This window comes from Arachis ipaensis, chromosome B7, assembly GCF_059453495.1.
Source record: "Arachis ipaensis isolate K30076 ecotype BB chromosome B7, ASM5945349v1, whole genome shotgun sequence".
Lineage (NCBI taxonomy): Eukaryota > Viridiplantae > Streptophyta > Magnoliopsida > Fabales > Fabaceae > Arachis > Arachis ipaensis.
Window position 1 is genome coordinate 68,590,996 of NC_142442.1, and position 21,780 is coordinate 68,612,775.

Genomic DNA, 21,780 nt, shown 5'->3' on the forward strand with positions numbered 1-21,780 from the left:
AGGAGACGCAAGGAAAGTTCTTGGCTCTTATACTGCACCCAATTCTAACTTCTATAGGAGCAGCATCTCCATACCTGCCATTGGTGCAAACAACTTTGAGCTTAAGCCTCCATACCCAATTCTTTCATGGACTCCCACATGAAGACTCCAACAAATTCATCTCTGATTTTCGGCAGATCTATGACACTGTCAAGACAAATGGGGTAAATTCAGAGGTTTACAAGCTCATGCTCTTCCCCTTTTCTATAAGGGACAGAGCAAGGCTATGGCTGGATTCTCGGGCTTAGGAGAGTCTAGATACATGGGAGAGGGTGGTCAATGGATTCTTAACCAAGTTCTTTCCACCTCAGAAGCTGAACAAGCTTAGGATGGAAGTCCAAACCTTCAGACAGAAAGAGGGAGAATCCCTCTATGAAGCTTGGGAAAGATACAAGTAGTTGATCAGGAGATGTCCTCCTGACATGATCTCAGAATGGACCATGTTGGAGATCTTCTATGATGGTCTCTCTGACATGTCCAAGATGTCATTGGACCATTTGCTGGTGGCTCACTTCACATGAAGAAGATGCTTGAGGAGGCGCAAGAGCTCATTGACATGGTTGCCAACAATCAATACATGTACACTTCTGAGAGAAAACCTGTGAACAATGGGGCAGCTCAGAAAAGAGGAGTCATGGAGGTTAGATCTCTAGATTCCATCCTGGCTCAGAATAAGCTCATGTCCCAGCAAATCAACATGATCTCCCAACACTTGAGTGGAGCACAGAGCTCAATTGCTTACTCTCCAGAGTCAGTGTATGAAGTGGACGCTGATGACCCTGCATAGACCACCATGGAGAAGGTGAACTACAAGGGAAACTCCTCCAGAAACTCCAACAACAATCTCTATTCGAATATCTTCAATCAGGGATGAAGGAACCACCCTAACTTTGGGTGGAGAGATCAGTAGAGGCCTCAACAAGGCTTTAACAACAATCAGGGAGGAACGAACCAGAACAGGTTCAACAACAGAACATTCCAACCCTCTCAGCACAGATGGAGACGCTCACACAGAGGCTCTCTGACCTGGCTACTATAGTCTCTAACCTTTCCAAGACCACTCAAAGTTTCAGGGCAGAAATTAGGTTTTCCATTAAAAAATTGGAGATTTAGGTAGGTCAGCTGAGCAAGAGGATCTAAGAGATACCCTCCAGTACTCTCCCAAGCAACATTGAGGTGAATCGAAAGGTAGAGTGCAAGGCCCTCATTATGAAGACTGAGGCCGAACCCAAGCAGTAGCCTGCTACTTAGGAACTGAAGGAGATCAAGGCTCAGGAGGTGACTGGAAGTGTCATCCTGCACATCCTCATGAAGATGGAGGAGCGTAAAGACCAACCATCTCCAAACGTGCAACATGAGCCCGAGGATGAGAAACTTGCTCAGTTCTTAGCGGTTCTCAGAAAGCTGCAAGTCAACATTTCTTTTGCAGGGGTGTTGGAAAAGAATCCCTCTCCTATGGCACATCTAAGAAGTTTAATTTTTGACAAGAAGACCTTGAATGTAACACCCTAACTACCAAAGCTCACGCTTCCGTTGCGTGACTCTGATAGCTCGGACATTATGACGACTTTTATAGTATTTAATAATAAAATATGAGCCTGTTTAAAACTTTAAACTGCAATACCGATCCCAAAAATACTTTCGTTCGATAACGTACATCCATAGATACCATACAACTTACAAAAACTCAAAGAGTACATCCATATAGATATATATATATATATATATATATATATATATATATATATATATAATATTACAAGCATTAACCAATACAATTCCTATCCCTCTTACAAAATATATCAAGATAAAGGCGAGGGTATAATGAATAATAATCTAAAGCAATACAGACCATTTCAACAACAACTAGATAAATTCTTCGTGACATCTGCGCCCATATCCTGAAAGGAGAAAAATGTAGGGGGTGAGAACATCATCCTCAAAAGGGTTCTCAGTAGAGGGTTTTTGAGAATTACTGTAATAGGATACGTGAAGGCAAACCGTACCAGTGATTAATAACTGTCTTATGCCTCTTTTCAAAAACAACGGTTTACACTAAAAGTAAAGTCGGAAATCCTTTCTGAAAGAGGAATCGTTCAATTCTCAAAAACTCAAAAGCCTTTCAAAAATGTTTATCTATGCTAAACCAAAATAGCCTTTCATATTTTTCCAAACCAGAAACACAAAACCAAAACCAACCATTGGTCCATCTCATTTTAACCACAGCCCTAGGCCCAAACACTCCAACCAACAACCAATCACCACAGTCCAACATAGTCTCAGTCGCAAACACAAATAGGAAGATTCAAGCACAAACAAACAGTTATTGCAAGTAGAACAATTAGCAGTTAATCACAAGTAGTCACAAAGGCAAACCAAGTACAATATGAACACCCAAACAATGTCACATAGATGCATATGATGCATGCCTGTCCTAGTGGATGATGATATCATCTGTCGGTTATAAAGCCAACCCGACAAGTCCTAGTAGCTAACCATTGGACTGTCCCTCTGTCGTGCATCCCCAACTTGAGTTATTTCTCGATCATCATCATGATCATAATCATAATCCATATCGAACACCCTCACTGGTGTATATTCACGGAGGCGAGGTCATCCGGGACTTTCACAGTGCCCGGCCACACTTACAACATAGCGTCAGCAGAGTCTCGAGTCTCCACCTGGAGCATGTGGTGGCTAGCAACTGCTTTCTTCCAGGGAAACCTGTGTCTCCGATAGTGGAAGTACAAATCACAATTATCAATAATTCAGCATATATGCATTCATTCTCAGCCATGGAAAACATCCATCTCAGCCATCCGGCTTAAATTCATAATTCATAGTCAGCCATACGACTCATGACTCATTCGGCAATCAGCCATAATTCAATATCATACACAGCCATTCCGGCTCATAACAAAATAGCACTTCCACCCTTCAACATCATCAATTCGCAAAACCGGCATTTAAGACATAAATCACTTTTTCTCAATCCACTTTACTTTGAAATAAAAAAGGATTCAAAAATTAATCCTTTCCAGCCTTGGCTTTAAAATTCTCATTTCTCAAATCATCCCAGGCTCACAAGCCACTTTTACTCAAAGTAAAGTCCTTTTTTAAAACAACGCCGCTTTCGACATCCTCTTTCCAAAACTTCCAAAACCATGGAAATTAAAGGTTTATTTTGAAATATTCAAAATCATCCATCCCACAACGGGATTTGATAACAAAAGTTCCTCGGCAGAGTCTCAAGTCTTTAGGGGAGATTAACATAACTCATTTTCTCAAATTCACTTAAAATCATTAAAACCTTGGCTTCCTGATTTGACTAATAAAATAGGATCTAAGCCAAACCGAGTCATGTAATCAATTACTCTTTTCAAAGCCTTTTTCTTTACTTAAACAAAAACCAGCTTCAACTCCATGGGAAATTCTAAAGCGTTTCAACTGCTCAAAAATTGCTTTAGTCTTGCAAACATTTAGAACTCAAAGAGTACTTAAAACTTTTCCCAAAACATTTTAGAATGAAACTTGTCAATAGACGTTCAGGTTCTTTCAAAGTCACTGAAACTTCTCTAATTGAAACCCTTAAGTCAAATTCAAAGGCATAAACCCTTTTCACATTTAAAACAGCCTTAAAGCATAAGTTTTATTTAAATAACTTGTTCACAAGGGAAATGTAATACATTTCTTAATAAATAAGACTAAATCATAATTTTCTTTTTAATAATTCATTTTAAAATCATAAGTCATCCCTTTCTTAATAATTCAGGTAAAATAGTAGAAGCCGTTAACTCATAAGTTTCCGAATAACGTTTCAGTAAAGTCCCGGATTCTACCGGAATTTCGGCAGCACCTCCTCTAAAACTTGGACTTTGTCACCCGGTTCGGGTCCCAACTAAACTGTTCCACAATCCTTTTCAACAGTCCAGATCCAAAAATTAGTTCAAAAGCAGGCTAAATCCTACAATCCTTTTCCTTTGAAGCTCAGAAATATTGGCATCCTTTAGAATTAGAATCTAGATGATATTATTGATTCTCTTCTTTTAGCTTTTCTTAATTCTTGAACACAGCTTCTTTTGGTGCTTTGCAACGTTTTTAGCCTAGCCGTTACTCTAAGCGTTTTGTTTTCAAGTATTATCACCGGATACATAAATGCCACAGGCACTTAACTAGGGGAACCCTTTGTATTCGAATTTAGCTTTGCTTAAATTCCCAGACAGTGGTGCCCAGAGTTCTTAGCTGTACTCTTTAGCTTGGGATCACAACTTTAACTACTCAGTCTCAAGCTTTTTACTTGACACCTTCACACCACAAGCATTTAGTTAGGGATAGCAACTTATTTGAGCTTTTTAGGCCAATTTTGACCCTCCTAAACATTGATGCTCAAAGCCTTGGATCCTTGTTCTTTTGAATTTTTCTTTTTTTCTTTTTATAAATTATTTTTCTTTTTCTTTTTCTTTTTCTTTTTCTTTTGTTTCTTTTTCTTGCTTCAAGAATTAATATTTTTTATTTTTCAGATAACCAATAATACTTCTCTAAATTCACTATTCTTCAAGAGTCAATATACTCAACTTCAACATCAATTATGCACAGTTAGTTCATACATCCAGAAAATAAAGATAGGGCCACCACATCTTAACTAATTGGAATAACTTATGATATACTCAAATCCTTGTGTGTTTTACCACTTCTTTTTCAAAATTTTTCTTTTAAGCTTGTTGTGGGATACAGAAGATATCTTAAACCCAAAAAAAATTTCGAAAATAAACTACTAAAGCAAAATCCTAAGAATGATCATGCAAAAGCTAGAATAGAAAATAGAAAATAGAATAAAATACTTAAAAACAGAAAGAAAAGAGAATTGAAACGCAACCACCTTAGTGTTAATGGTTGCTCAGGCTGTGCTCTTCTGTTAAGATGATTCACCTCCCTCTGATGCCATTGATGATAATATACACTCAAAGCATGCTCTGCAACACCAAACTTAAAAGGTTTGCTTGTCCCCAAGCAAAGAAAACTTGCCCCTTGCTATTCCCTTATGGTCATTGAACGCCCAAGCTCTCTTCCCTCTTCTGACGTCGAACGCTAGTAAGGGGAACCCTCCAGGGTGTTCTATTTCTCTCCTACACATTCCTGTTTCTGTTCTAAGTGCTACACATGATCACAAACATTAGAAAAAGAGGAAAACTATGAAAATTAATAGAAAATAAAATAATATGTAAACAAACTAAAGTAACAGAATGAAAATAAAAAAGAAAAAAATACTATATAATACTTACGGTTGGGTTGCCTCCCAACAACTGAACTTGGTGCGTGAAATTTGAACTCACACAACTGAACCAGCAAGTGCACCGAGTCATCCAAGTAATACACCAGGTGAGTGAGGGTTGATCCCACGAGGATTTTTGGATTGAGCAAGTTGTGGTTATCTTGCAGATCGTAGTCAGGTGAATAGAAAAGGTAGTGGTTGTTGTAGGCGCATAAAACAGAATAATAAAGAAAGCAATAACAACTTAACGTAGAAACAATAATAAGAAATCAGTTAAAGTCTTGGAGATGCTTATCTTTCTGGATTAATACTTCTTACTGTCTACTTTAACAATGAGTGATTCATTCAATGGCAAGGCTATAAGTGATTAAAGCCGGGGCTAGTGGTCATTAATCTCCTCTGATCCAAATCATATGCTGGTGCTAATTGTCATCCAATCTGAACGAGGGTGAAGCTTGCACAATTCAATCTCTGGTGATCCTACTCAATACGCCACAGACAAGGTCAAATCTTCTGGATCGGAGAATGATGCTCTGTATTCTAGCCTTAACACCACATAGACCTCAATTACCCATAACTAACGAAATTTCTTGTCATGTATCCTAATTAGCCCAGATAATCTCTTGGAACCTGTGATGTATTCTCAAGCTGTAGCTCAATACTATCTGGCTAAGGCTTCGCAAGAGCTCATGTAGAATAAAGGGTCATGCTCTCGTTCCACCCCAGATTCATAAAGATGAAGAACGAAAATACATCATAGAATGGGATCAAACATACGTTAGAGTAGAGAAGTAATAATATTAATTCGTGGGAAAGAGCAGAGCTCCTATCCTTAACTTAGGAGGTTTAGTTGCTCATGCTTTAAGAAGGTGTATGTAATTTGTCTGTGCTTCTCCTATCCTGGGAGGCCTGATCCTCAGGAGGAAGGAAGTCCCTTATTTAAAGTAAAAACTCTAAGACTAAACCTAAAAGATATTGTTCTTAATTAAAAATTACAAAAAGAAAATAAAAGAAGCTAAGAAGTGCTAAATCCACTTTGGGCTCACTTTGGTCATGTGCTTCGTATGCCTGGCGTTCAACTTGGGCTTCTCGGCATTGAACACCCATTAGGGGGGGTGAGTGATGCGTGAACATCTTTCCTATCTTTTTCTAGTGAATTTGCGTTCAAATTATTGAGTTTAATCAAGAATTAAATATCTTTTAGCCATTATGAATGCTACTTTGAGTCATGTGTATTTCTGTTTATTTCAAGTGGCATTCGGATGGATTTGTTGGAGTTTCTGTAGAAAAAGAGAAGAAAGCGAATGATGTTGTCAATCCTGACCTCCCTACATTCTAACATGAATAAGTCGACCTAAAGAGGTCCAATTGACGTGATTCTAGTTGCATTGGAAAGCTAACTTCCAGAGCTTTCCAACAATGTATAATAATCTATACTTCTTCTCCAACAATTGGGCAAGGGTGGCGCCTAACTTGGGATTCTCCAAGTTAGGCGCCAAGACAAACTTCACAAGTTAATTGCATGCTATATAAGTGGCGCCTAACTTGGGTTTCACCAAGTTAGGCGCCAAGACAAGAGAAAGGCTTCAAGTGTTTACTGCCTAGGTGGCGCCTAACTTGGATTTTCTCAAGTTAGGCGCCAAGTCCATGAAGTTTGGCGCCAACCTTAGAACTCCAAATGGTCCCTACGTCTCAATTGAAGATGCACGAAGATCCTAATTTATTTTGATTAAACTTTTATTTTATTTATAAATAGGAAAAGATATTATTTAGTTTTAGAAAATATATTTTTCATTAATTAGGATTAGATATAAAAGGGAAAAGAATCAGCCCTTAGGGCTCTTTTCTGCTCTCTGACCTCATTCTGCAATTTACAGTTTTACAGAATCCTTGTTTTCACTCTAAACCATGAGCAACTAAACCTCCACTGTTAAGGTTAGAAGCTCTGACTATTGTATGGATTGATACTATTATTTTTCTATTTTAATTTATATCCTGATTTTTATTTCAAGAATTATTTTCGTTCTTTATCTTATGAATCTGGGTGGAACGGAAGTATGACCCTTGTTCTAATTGAGTTCTTGTTAAACTTGGAAAAGCTCTTTACTTGAACAACAGCTTGAAAATATATTCTCTTAAATCACAAATTATCTGGACTTAACGAGATACGTGACATATAATCCTCTTATATTTGCGTAATTAGGGTTTCTATGGCATATAAAATAGAATTGAACTAAACCCTCTAATTGGAATCAAGTGACCAAGGAATTGGCGGTTGATGAAGGTTAGAGGAGACTAAAAAGGGGTAAGGAATTAGGGTTTAGTGTCATATAGTTTGCCATGAATTAAATCCTGCATGATTAAAATAGTTGGTAAGAAAAGTCAATCCGGAAGATAGATATCTCTGAAACTTTAACTGTTTTCTCCCATAGTATTCACACCAATTTACTGCTTGCTTTCTGATTTTTTGAATTTACTGATTGATGTAATTGAATTCTCAAAACACCGTTTTCTGTTTGCCTAACTAAGCAAATCACTTAACCATTGTTGCTTAATCCATCAATCCTCGTGGGATCGACCCTCATTCACTTGAGGTACTACTTGGTACGACCCGGTGCACTTGTCGATTAGTTTGTGGGTAATAAATTTTGCACCAAATTTTTGGTGCCGTTGCCAGGGATTGACTGTGATTGACAACTATTAGTTGTTTGATTGCTTAGATTAGGTATTTTAGCTTTAATTTTATTTAATTTTGCTCTATAATTTTCGAAAATTTAGTGCTATTATTTTTCCTTAATTTCTGAAATTAAGTTTCGTGTTCCTTAGTTAATTTTATTTTAATTTTCCTATTTAATTTACTTTATAAATTTCAAATTTCCTAGCTTTATTTTTTTATAATTTTTGAAAATTTCTTGGTTTAATTGTTTAGTGTTTTATTTTATTTCTTTACACAGGTTACCTCATTGGAAATTCTCTATACTCTGATGTAGAGAATCCCACTTTTCTTTTTTAGTCTGTTTATGAGCAGGAACAAAGACAAGGAACCTCTTATAGATTTTGATCCTGAACCTGAAAGGACTTTGAGGTGGCGCTTGCAACAAGCTAGACTTTACAAGGCTAGTGAAAATCTGAGTGAGACCTTTGAAAAGGAAGTTGCAGAGTCCACTATGGATCATAATCGTGCTGTCAATGCCAATGTAGCAATTCCGAATGAGAATGAACAAAGAAGAGTGCTTAGCTCATACACTACTCCCAATCCAGGTCTCTATGGGAAAAGTATTGTGGTGCCTCTTATAGCTGCAAACAATTTTGAACTGAAGTCTAAGCTAGTCACTCTTGTGCAACAAAATTGTCAGTATCATGGACTTAGGAAGACCCAAATCAATTTATTTATAATTTCTTGTAGATTTGTGACACTGTGAAAATAAATAGAGTGAATCCTGAGGTTTACAAACTCATGCTCTTTCCATTTGCTGTAAGGGATAGAGCAAAGCTATGGCTATATTCTCAACCCAAGGTGAGCCTGGACACTTGGGATAAGGTGGTCACTGGATTTTTGTCTAAATTTTTCCCACCACAAAAGCTAACTAAGCTAAGGGTGGAGGTTCAGATCTTCAGGCAGAAATTTGGTGAGATCCTCCATGAAGCCAGGGAGAGATACAAACTGCTGACCAGGCAATGCCCTCCTAACATGTTTTCTAAATGGACTCAACTGGAGATCTTTTATGAGGGCTTATGTGAAATGTCTAAGATGTGTTTAGATAATTCTACAGGTGATTCATTGCACATGAAGAAGACACCTGAGGAGACTACTGAGCTTATTGAGTTGATTGCTAACAAACAATATCTCTACATATCTAACAGGAATCCTGTTAACTCTGGGACCCTCAGAAGAAAGGCATTTTGGAAGTAAAGGCTTTGGATCTTGCTCAGAACAAAATTTTGTCTCAGTAGATGAATTTGATTACTCAATAATTGAGTGGAATGCAGGTTTCAGCTGTTAAATACTTAGAATGCACCTCAAGAGGCTCTTTATGACATGACTGGTAGCTCTATGCAAGGTGAGAATTATGATTATGCTCAATCTTCTTCTGAATAGGTTAATTACATAGGGAATGCTCCTATAAACCCCATTAATAATCCATATGCTAAGACCTATAATCAGGGGTGGAGAAATCACCCAAATTTGGGGTGGAGAGAGCAACCTCAGAGACTACAAAATTTTAACAATAATTCTCAGGGTGGTTTTCAGCAGAATAATTATAATAACCGACAGTTTCAGTCTCATCAACAATAACCACCTCAGCAGGCGAATTCTCAACCCCAAAAGAACACTGATTTAGAAGCACTACTGACTAGTTTTATGTAGGAGACTAGAGCTTCACTCAGTAACTTGGAGGTACAAGTAGGCTAGTTGAGCAAGCAAGTACCTGAGAGGCCTCCAAATACACTCCCTGGTGATATAGTGGTAAACTCAAGAGAAGATTGCAAGGCTATTCAATTGAGAAGTGGTAAAGTAGCTGGTTCTGAGACTAAGGTCAATGAAGAGCTAGTTGAAAAAGAAGCTCCAGAGGAGAAGAAAGAAGAGGTGGAGCACGTCCCTCCTAGATGCACAGACAACCCCTTCCCAGTCTCTCTTCACACTCATCCTATATTTCCTAAGGCTCCTGAGTATAAGTCTAAAATGCCATATCCTTAGAGGCTTTAGAAGGCTTCCAAAGACAAGCAATTTTCTAGATTTTTAGAAGTCTTCAAGAAGCTTCAAATGAACATTCCTTTTGCTGAGGCTCTTGAGAAAATACCTCTCTATGCTAAATTCATGAAAGAATTATTGACTAACAAGAGGAATTAGAAGGAAAATGAGACTGTGGTGTTAACAAAGGAATGCAGTGCTATTATTCAACATAACCTTCCTGAGAAGATGCAGGACCCAAGAAGCTTTGTAATTCCTTGCATCATTGGAGATGTCACTATTCAGAGAACTTTGTGTGATCCTGGAGCTAGCATCAACCTCATGCCACTTTTAGTGATGAAAAAGCTCCAAATTGAGGAGGTTAAACCCACTCGTATTTTTCTTCAACTTGCTGATCTTTCTATTAAAATTCCTGTGGGGGTCGTTAAGGATTTACTTGTGAAAGTGGGGACATTTATTTTTCCCGCTGATTTTGTAATATTGGATATAGAAGAGGATCAAAAGGGTAGAGCTTTGATTGATGTGCAAAAGGGTGAATTAACCCTGAGGGTCAATGAAGAACAGGTGGTCCTTAATGTGTTACAAGCTATTAAACACCCTAATGATTCTGAGGGGTGTATGAGAGTTGATGTTGGTGAACCACTTATTCAAGAGGTACTAAAAGCTAAGGACCTTCATGATATTCTGGACCCCCTCTCTGAGTACGAATGATAAACCACTATTTTATGGTTTATCTTGTACTCATTTGAGTGGTTTTTATCAAGTCCTTACCCACTTATTCATATGATTCACAAGATTTTACATTTTCCTTCCTGATTTTGTGCTATGATTGAAAACATGCTTCTTTGGCCTTATATTTGCTAATATTAATCCTCTCTTATTACCATTCGATACCTTGATATGTGCGTTAAGTGATTTCAGGGATTACAGGGCAGGAATGACTTAGAGGATGGAAAGGAAGCATGCAAAAGTGGAAGGAATACAAGAAGTTGAAGAAATTGCTAAGCTGTCCAGCCTGACCCTCTCGCACTAAAACGATCATAACTTGAGCTACAGATATCCAAATGACGCGGTTCCAGTTGCGTTAGAAAGCTAACGTCCGGGGCTTTGATTATATAATTTTTCAAAGTGGCCATACCGCTAGGTGACGCGAACGCGTGTTCCACGCGGATGCATCGCAGTGACGAAAATCAGCGTGGCAGATTTCTTCTCTAGCAATTTCTGGGCTGTTTTCGACCCAGTTTTCGACCCAGAAAACACATATTAGAAGCTATAAAGTGGGAGAATCCATTCATTCATAAATATACATTCACAATTCAGAATTTGAGATTTTAGATGTGGTTTTTAGAGAGAGAGGTTCTCTCCTCTCTCTTAGGATTTAGGATTAGGATTCCTCTTAAAGGAATTAGGATTTCTTCTTCTCAATTTCCAGGTTTAATATTCCTTTTATTTATTTTCTCAATTTATTTTATGAACTCTTTATGTTTGGATTGATTTTTTTAATGCAATTTGAGGTATTTCAGAATTATGATTTCTTTCCTTTATTTATATAAATAATTTAGAATTTTCCTTTTTGGCTTTGGTTGATTAATTGGTAACTCTTGAGTTGTCAAACTCATCGTGATTGATAATTGTTATTTTTGCTGATTGAATTAAATTCCTATAACTCTAGTCTTTTCTTAGGAGTTGACTAGGACTTTAGGTGTTAAATTGATTTATCCACTTGATTACCTTCATAGTTAGAGGTTGACTTAGTGGGGCGCAAAATATAATTCTCATCACCATTGATAAGGATAACTAGGATAGGACTTCTAATTTTCATACCGTGCCAAGAGTTTTATTAGCTATTGATTTATTAATTCCTGGAATCTATTTTTCTCATTCAAACCTTTTTCAAAAACCCAAAAATACTGTTTTCCATAACCAATAATAAATCGTACTTCCCTGCAATTCCTTGAGATACGACCCGAGGTTTAAATACTTCGGTTATAAATTTTATTAGGTTTGCTTAAGTGACAAGCAAAACTTTTGTATGAAAGGATTCTCTGTTGGTTTAGAAACTATACTTACAACGCGATAATATTTGTGAAAATTCTTTAACGATAGAAATCAGATCGTCAAAAATGGCGCCATTGCCGGGGAATTGCAAATGTGTGCCTTATTATTGGTTATTGTAAATATTTGCTTTTTGATTTGTTTTTATTTTTGCTTTTTCGTAAATTAAGAGGTTATTGGTTTTTATTTAGTTATAAAAAAAGAAAAATTTTCAGATTTTTATTTTAAATTTTTTTTATCTTATCTTATCTTAGTTTTAAATTTCAAAATTCAAATCTTTTTTCAAAAATCATATCTTTTTCAAAATCTTATCTTATCTTATTTCAAATTCAAATTTCAAATTTCAATTAAATTCCAAAATTCAAAATTCAAATTTCAAAATTTAAATTTAAAATTTTAAAAATCAAACATTTTCAAAATTTAAATCTTTTTCAAATCTTTATCTTATATTGTTGACTTTTTCAAAATTCAAAATTCAAAATTTAAATTTCAAAAATCAAAATTCAAAATTTAAAATTCAAATTTCAAAATTTAATTTTCAAATTAAAAAATTTAAATTTCAATAACCTTTTAATTTAAATTTGTTTTTATTTTCGTTTTAAATTTTTATTTGCTATTATGAGTTCTCACCCCCATCGCTTTAAGTTTGGTTCCAATGTTGTTGTAAGAAATGGAAACTATAATGAAAATAGGCATCAAGGTTGGAAGAATCAAAGATGGGAGGAGCCACAAGGATTTGATCAACCCTCTTGGCAATAACCCACTCCAATGCACTATAACCAACAACCATTCTGTGATGCATACCAAAATGATGACTATGGTGGACCCCCTTGTAGTTACCAACAAGCCCTACCATATGCATATGAACCATCTCCTCAACACAACTTTGAACCACCATCTCACAAGCTCCTTACCACCAAACACCACCATATGACCCTAACTTGTATCCACCACACCAACCACCATATGAACCACACCCAGAACCACCACCTCAATATTCACCATCTCCATATCCTTATCAAGAAGAACCACCTTCCTATTATGAACCCTTTCTCCAAAATAATGAACCCTCATATCCACCCCAATCTCCAATGGATGACATCCTTCGTGGTCTTCTTCAAGGGCAAGCGAAGATGAAAAGGAATGTACTGTAATTAGTGACTGCCTTAACCGAGGTAGTAAATCAATTAGCTTTTCAACATCTGAACACTCAAGGAACCCCCACGATTTCATGTGGAGAATCTACTGAAGAACGTAGCATGAAGAAGACACTAGAAACTCCGGTGGACTGTGAGCAGCACGACTTTGTATTGGAACAATTGGAGGAAGCCGTGATCGTTGAAGAGGAAGAAGTAGTTGAAGACTTGGGAGATGCGGAACCTCCATGGGAAACTCAAGTCATAGAGCCCCCTTCTAAGGAGTTTGAAATTGATGTTGAGGAGGGTGTACAACCTCCAAAGCATATCATGGTTGAAGACTTTGAAGGGGATGATCAAGAGATAGATTTAATCATTAATAAATTCTTATCTACAATTAAATCCTTTCCCATTGGACTTGACATGGAAATTCAAGAAGAAGAAGCACAACCTCCTATGCCCTTGGTAAGTAATGAAGAAGAGACTGAATTGGAAGAAATCTACCAAGAGGAAGAGGTTGAAATTGAAGAAACTTGCAAAGAGGTGGAAGTTTTCAAAGAAGAGCCCAAGGGAATGGAGTTGGAAATCACCTTGCCAAGGTTGCTGGAGACCTCTTCCCCAAAGCCATCACCATCCATCCCTTCATTCAAGTGGGTAAATCTCTCATCTCTAAGCTTAATTAGCTCACTTGAATATGCTTTTCTTGAAACAGATGGTTAGCTTAGAGCTCTTTGTGGCTTTAAGAGTAAGAGGGAGATAGTTAGTGGTAGGAGTCGTCATGCAAGATTCAATATGGTGGAAAGCTCAAAGTTTAAATGCAAAGGTTGGTGTAAAGCTCAACTGAATGGGTCTAGGAAGTTGTTTGGCCGCTTTAGCGAGAATTTAGATTGCCTGCCTCCCGGTTGGAACACTAATGATCAACAAGAAGACGGGTGCAAAAGCAAGGTTTGGGACCCCGGAATTCAGTCTAGAAATCAACACTCTTGGGGCCTTGTCACTTGCTTTAACCTGCTTGAAGGCTTTCTGCGCCTAGTTTGGGACCCCGGAGGCCATTGGAATCACAAACATTGGTGGAGATTCCTGGATGAGTTCAAGCACAAGCCACCATAACAAAGGGCTCTCCAAATGTCCAACTTAAGGACAATAACTAAAAGTGCTAGGTGGGAGACAACCCACCATGGTATGATCTTTCATTTTTATTCTTAGTTTTTTTTTATTTTATTTTCATTTTTATTAGTGGTTATTCATAAATTTTGCACAAGCATTTGCTTTCTGCATTCTGCATTTTTTTACATTAAAAAAAATGCACGCGATGCGTACGCTAACGCGTCCGCGTCATAGGTGCATTAGGAAGAAAAGAAAAGTGAACAGAGAGTCACGCAAAAGCGTGGCTAGAGGCGTGCCTTAGGCACAAATATGATCACACGACCACATCGCTAACGCGTTCGCGTCGTTTGTGAAATAACATCCCACGCGCCCACGTCACCCACGCGAACGCGTGGCTCTGTAAAATCGACGTAAAGGGGTGTATGGCAGTATGTTGGCCTGGAATGGGGCTGGACTCGTGCTGGAAGCCCAAGCCCTCCCACGCGAACGCGTTCTCCATGCGGCCGCGTCGTTTTCCAAAAATGGCCATCCACGCGATCGCGTCAACCACGCAACCGCGTCACCTAAAAATTTGGCAAAAAGAGTTTCGAACAGAGAGTTGCGCGAACGTGAGGCTGCACTCGTGCCAATCGCACAAATCAGGCCACGCGATCGCGTGACCTACGCGTCCGCGTCACTTGACCTTATTGCACACCACGCTACTGCGTCACTCACGCGTCCGCGTCGCCTGCGCCGCACAACTTATCCAAATTAGCGCCAATTATCTTTTCTTTTCTTTTCGAATCCTAATTTCTTCTATCTTTCCTTCTTTCTTCTTTCTTTCTTACTTTATCTCTTTCACTTCTCATTCTTTTTCACCTTCATTCTATTTTACTTAATTTGTATACTTTCATTCATTGCATTTTAATTTTGTGCATATTTTTATTTTCTTTTCTAAATTTATTATTTTTCCGTTGGTGTTAAATTTTCTTATTTAACTGTTGCATCTTCTCTTGTATTATTTTGGGTGCTTAATGACTTGTTTTATTCTGATTGGGTAATATTATTTAAATCAATACCAATCTTTTATACCTGTGCTCCTTTTTGCATTGATATGAACTTATACTGTCTTTCATTACCCACACTCCTCCCCTTTATTGCAAATTTTCCACCATTGGTATGCCATGTGCTTCTATTGTTTTCTCACTTGCATGTTGTAGCTACCATGTAATTAAGACCCCCATTATTTGGCATTAACCCACCCAGACTTTATTTATTTTCTTATCTTTATTTCTGGGTTACTTTTTCTTCTTTTTCCTCTTCTTTCAGGCTGGCCACCAAAGAAGGGAAAAGGAAAACTTCTAAAAGGGGAGACAGACAAGTCCATCTGCACAATCTCTAGAGAAAAGCATCAGTTGTAGCAGCCCCTCCACCTGCACATCTCTGCATGCACCGAGGACAGTGCAATCTTTAAGTGTGGGGAGGTCGATACCGATCTCCATGGGTTAGTTATTTTCTTCTCAACACCAATGTGTTATTTTCTTTATTTGTTCATTGTTGCATCTGCATATTTGATTGCATATTAGTATGATTTTGTGCATTTAGTTACTACTTGGTTAAAGTAAGAAATTTCTTTTTAAGACCCTATTATTTTTGAAAAATTTTACTAATTTAAATTAAAACTTTTTTGTTAAAACTTGTTTGAAGATTGTAATTGGAACATAGTTTAAAAAGCTAAGAACACACAACCCGTGAGATTTGAGCTTAATTACATGGTTACACTATTTAACCATAAATACTTTATTCTTGTGTGTTTACTTCTCTATGATTGTAATCTATATTTTGTTTCATTCTATATGTCCAATATTTAATGTGTTATATGCATGCATATGATTGAGGCCATTATTTATTTTTGCTCACTTATCCCAAATAAGCTTACCCTTTAAATTACCATTGTTAGCCACTTTGAGCCTTTTAATCCCATTTGTTCTATATTTTACCACATTACTAGCCTTAAGAAGAAAAATAATTAAATATCCCAATTGAATCTTTGGTTAGCTTAAGATAGAAATTGTGTGTTAATTAAGTATGGGAAAACTGTGGGAACATGGGTTAATAAGGGAATGTTATGTTTTTACTTTGATAAAATATTGGGAATTTGGGTACCTACTCATGTGAGACTAGAAAAAATAAAAAATCCATGTGTATTGATAAGTTATGTTTATTTTTTTTTCAATTTAAAAAAAAAGAAAAAAAAATAAAGAAAAAGAAAAAAAGAGAAAAAAAATCCAAAAAAAAATTCAATAAATAAGTAAATAAATAAGGGGACAAAATTACCCCAATGTTAAGTTAATGAAAAATCAATGCATATGTGATAAAATTAAAGAAGAGTTGATACATGAGTATGATATGCAAAAATGGGAACTTTGGGTAGCTAAGCATGATTTTAGAATTACATAGAATGTGTGTATAGGTGAAGAGTTTAGGTTAATTCAAGATTCATATTATAGCTCACTTGGCCATACATATATCCTCACCCTTACCTTAGCCCCATTACGACCTTGAAAAGACCTCATGATGTTTGCATTGGTACATTAAATTTTTGTTGATTGGTTAGATGAAGAACAAAGTTTAGAAAGCATGATTAGAGAAGAGTAGAGTGATTAACCCTAGATACTTGAGTGATTAGAGTGCATATACACTACCAGAGAGGGTTCAATACTTAATTCTATGTTCCCTACTTGCATGAGCTATCTTCTTACAAGTTTACTTGTCTTTTATTGTATAATTTGAATTAGTGAAATCTGATTTATGTTTGTCTTGAATAGCTTATTTACTTTTAAACAAGTAGATAGAAACATCTTAGCATGTAGTTGCATTCATATAGATAGGTTGCATTTCATACATTCTACCATTCCTCTTCACTCCCTTATAGCTTCTCTTGAGCTTAGCATGAGGACATGCTAATGTTTAAGTGTGGGGAGGTTGATAAACCACTATTTTATGGTTTATCTTGTACTCATTTGAGTGGTTTTTATCAAGTCCTTACCCACTTATTCATATGATTCGCATGATTTTACATTTTCCTTCCTGATTTTGTGCTATGATTGAAAACATGCTTCTTTGGCCTTATATTTGCTAATATTAATCTTCTCTTGTTACCATTCGATGCCTTGATATGTGTGTTAAGTGATTTCAGGGATTACAGAGCAGGAATGACTTAGAGGATGGAAAAGAAGCATGCAAAAGTGGAAGGAATACAAGAAGTTGAAGAAATTGCTAAGCTGTCCAGCCTGACCCTCTCACACTAAAATGGTCATAACTTGAGCTACAAAGATCCAAATGACGCGGTTTTAGTTGCGTTGGAAAGCTAACGTCCGGGGCTTCGATTTGATATATAATTTTTCATAGTATCCATACCGCTAGGCGATGCGAACGCGTGTTCTACGCGGACACATCGCAGTGACGAAAATCAGCGTGGCACATTTCTTCTCCAGCGATTTCTGGGCTGTTTTTGACCCAGTTTTCGGCCCAGAAAACATAGATTAGAAGCTATAAAATGGGGGAATCCATTCATTCATAAATATAAATTCACAATTCAGAATTTGAGATTTTAGATGTAGTTTTTAGAGAGAGAGAGGTTCTCTCCTCTCTCTTAGGATTTAGGATTAGGATTCCTCTTAAAGGAATTAGGATATCTTCTTCTCAATTTCCAGGTTTAATATTCCTTTTATTTATTTTCTCAATTTAGTTTATGAACTCTTTATGTTTGGATTGATTTTCTTAATCCAATTTGAGGTATTTCAGAATTATGATTTCTTTCCTTTATTTATCTAAATAATTTAGACTTTTCTCTTTTGGCTTTGGTTGATTAATTGGTAACTCTTGAGTTGTCAAACTCATCATGATTGATAATTGTTATCTTTGCTGATTGATTTAAATTCCTATACCTCTAGTCTTTCCTTAGGAGTTGACTAGGACTTTAGGTGTTAAATTGATTTATCCACTTGACTTACCTTCGTAGTTAGAGGTTGACTTAGTGGGGAGCAAAATATAATTCTCATCACCATTGATAAGGATAACTAGGATAGTACTTCTAATTTTCATATCGTGCCAAGAGTTTTATTAGCTATTGATTTGTTAATTCCTACAATCTATTTTTCTCATTCAAACCTTTTTCAAAAACCCAAAAATACTATTTTCCATAACTAATAATAAATCGTACTTCCCTGTAATTCCTTGAGATACGACCCGAGGTTTAAATACTTCGGTTATAAATTTTATTGGGTTTGCTTAAGTGACAACCAAAACTTTTGTACGAAAGGATTCTCTGTTGGTTTAGAAACTATACTTACAACACGATAATATTTGTGAAAATTCTTTACCGATAGAAATCAGATCATCAATGAACAACCTTAGATTGATGATTCACCACCTTAGAAGGACATAGCTAGCACGCCTAAGGTTTTAGGAGAAATTCCTAAGCTTGAGCTCAAGCTTTTACCTCTATCTTTGAAATATGTGTTCCTAGGTGAAAATGATTCATATCCAGTGATTAATAGCTTTTCCTTAAAACTTGGTGAGGAAGAGGTGCTGATTACAGTGCTCAGGAGCAATAAAACAACTCTTGGGTGGACCATTGGTGATTTAAAGGGGATTAGTCCAACCAAGTGTATGCACAAGATCCTTCTTGAAGATGATGCTAAACCGGTTGTGCAACCACAAAGGAAACTCAATCCAACTATGAAAGAGGTGGTTCAAAATGAGGTAATGAAACTATGGGAAGCCGGCATTATATACCCTATTTCTGACAGCCCTTGGGTAAGTCCTGCGCAGGTAGTTCCCAAGAAAGGAGGGATGACAGTGATAAAAAATGACAAGAATGAGCTAATTCCTACAAGGACCATCACAGGATGGAGAATGTGCATAGATTACAGGAGGCTCAACACTGCTACAAAGAAGGATCACTTCTTCCTACCTTTCATTGATCAGATGCTTGAGAGGTTAGCTGGTCATACTTTTTATTGTTTTCTAGATGGATATTCTGGATATAACCAAATTGCAGCGGACCCTCAAGATCAAGAGAAAACGGCATTCACATGTCCTTTTGGAGTATTTGCTTACCAGAGAATGCTATTTGGATTTTGTAATGTCCCAGCAACTTTTCAGAGGTGTATGCTTTCAATTTTTTCTGATATGGTTGAAAAGTTTATTAAGGTATTTATGGATGACTTTTCTGTTTTTGGTAATTCTTTTGAATCCTGCCTTAAGCATTTATATCTGGTCTTGAAATGGTGTCAAGAATCAAACCTTATTTTGAATTGGTAGAAATGTCACTTTATGGTCACAGAAGGTATTGTTCTTGGACACCGGATTTGAAGCATGGGAATTAAGGTTGATAGAGCCAAGGTGGAGGTAATTGAAAAATTACCACCACCAACTAATGTTAAGGCAGTCAGAAGTTTCTTGGGTCATGCAGGATTTTATAGAAGATTTATAAAGGATTTTTCTAAAATTGCTAAACCTTTAAGCAACCTATTGGTTGTTAATATTCCTTTTATATTTGATGCTGAGTGTCTGCATGCTTTTGAGACTCTGAAAGCAAACCTTACCTCTGCTCCCATTATAGCTCCCCCTGACTGAGATTTGCCATTTGAATTAATGTGTGATGCTAGTGATTATGCTATAGGAGCTGTTTTAGGACAGAGGCAAGGCAAGCTTATGCATGTCATTACTATACTAGTCGTGTATTAAATGATGCTCAAAAGAATTACACAACTACAGAAAAAGAATTATTGGCTGTTGTTTATGCTATTGATAAGTTTAGGTCCTATTTAATTGGTTCTAAGATTATTGTTTATACTGATCATGCTGCTTTGAAGTACCTTCTAACCAAACAGGATTCTAAACCAAGATTAATCAGATGGGTGCTGCTCTTTCAAAAGTTTGATATCGAGATCAAAGACAGGAGAGGGTCAAAAAATCCAGTGGCTGACCACCTTTCCAGAATTGAACCTGAAGAAGGAGTGCAACCACCCACAGTTGTGACTGAGACATTCCCGGATGATTAGCTTTTTTTCATTCAGCAGGCTCCATGGTTTGAGGACATTGCAAATTATAAAGCCATGAATTTCATCCCAAAAGAGTACAGTAAACAACAATTGAAGAAACTCCTGACTGATGCAAAGTACTTCTTTTGGGAGAAACCATATCTTTTTAGAAGATGCTCATATGGTATAATCTGGAGGTGTGTCTCAGATGAGGAAACACAATAGATTCTTTTTTTACTGTCATAGCTCTAATTATGGAGGCCACTTTGATGGTGAGTGGAGAGCTACAAAAGTCCTTCAAAGCAGTTTTTACTGGTCGAATCTCTTCCGGGATTCAAGAGTATTTGTGAAGAACTGTAACAGATGTGAGAGAGCTAAGAATCTCCCTGCCAACCATGAGATGCCACAGTAGGGGATTTGAGATTGAGCTATTTGATGTGTGTGGTATTGACTTCATGGGACCTTTTCTGCCTTCAAACTCCAACACTTATATCTTGGTGGTAGTTGATTTTATGTCCAAGTAAGTGGAAGCTGTGGCTCTGCCTACGAATGATGCCAAAGTGGTGATGATCTTTCTTCAGAGATATATTTTCAGCCAGTTTGGTGTCTCAAGGACACTCATTAGTGATGGTGGAAGTCACTTTTGTAATAGATAGCTGGACTCACCTCTGCAGAGGTATGGAGTCCGTCATAAAGTGGCAACCCCTATCACCCTTAGACAAGTGGACAGGTTGAGGTTTCTAATAGAGAACTCAAGAGGATTCTACAGAAGACCGTCAGTATGTCAAGGAAGGACTGGTCTAGAAAGCTTGATGATGCTCTCTGGGCATACCGGATAGCATACAAGACTCCTATTGGCATGTCCCCTTATCAGTTGGTCTATGGTAAAGCTTGTCACTTGCTAGTTGAGCTGGAACATAGAGCTTACTGGGCAATTAAGTTTCTGAACTTTGATGCTTAAGCTGTAGGAATAAAGAGGATACTTCAGTTGAATGAGCTTGATGAATTCAGATATTCTGCATATGAGAATGCCAAGCTCTATAAAGAGAGAACCAAGATATGGCATGACAAGAAGATTGCCATAAGAGCCTTTGAGCCAGGTCAGAGAGTGCTTCTGTTCAATTCAAGGCTCAAACTCTTTCCCGGGAAGCTGAAATCCTGGTGGTCAAGACCGTTTATGGTAACCAGAGCATCACCGTATGGTCATGTAGAAATTCAGGAAGAGAATTCTGACAGAAAGTTTACAGTTAATGGCCAGAGGTTGAAGCACTATCTTGGAGGCAAGATTGATCGGCAAAGGTCCACTCATCTGCTGAACTAGCAGAATTGACCATCAAGCTAGTGACGTTAAAGAAGTGCTTGTCGAGAGGCAACCCGATGTTTTCGTATCCTTTAGTTTGATTTCTTTTACTTTGATTTTGTTATTTGTTTGGTTTTATTTGAGTTTCT

The 21,780-nt window shown here is 37.1% G+C and overlaps 1 non-coding gene across 1 annotated transcript; it reads right to left on the minus strand.

The window, feature by feature from the left end:
* Positions 1-359: 359 nt before the first annotated feature.
* On the minus strand, positions 360-463 carry LOC148552911 (small nucleolar RNA R71). The gene has a single exon (XR_015893431.1). It is a non-coding gene; the product is annotated as a small nucleolar RNA R71 (small nucleolar RNA).
* Between the last annotated feature and the right edge of the window lie 21,317 nt (positions 464-21,780).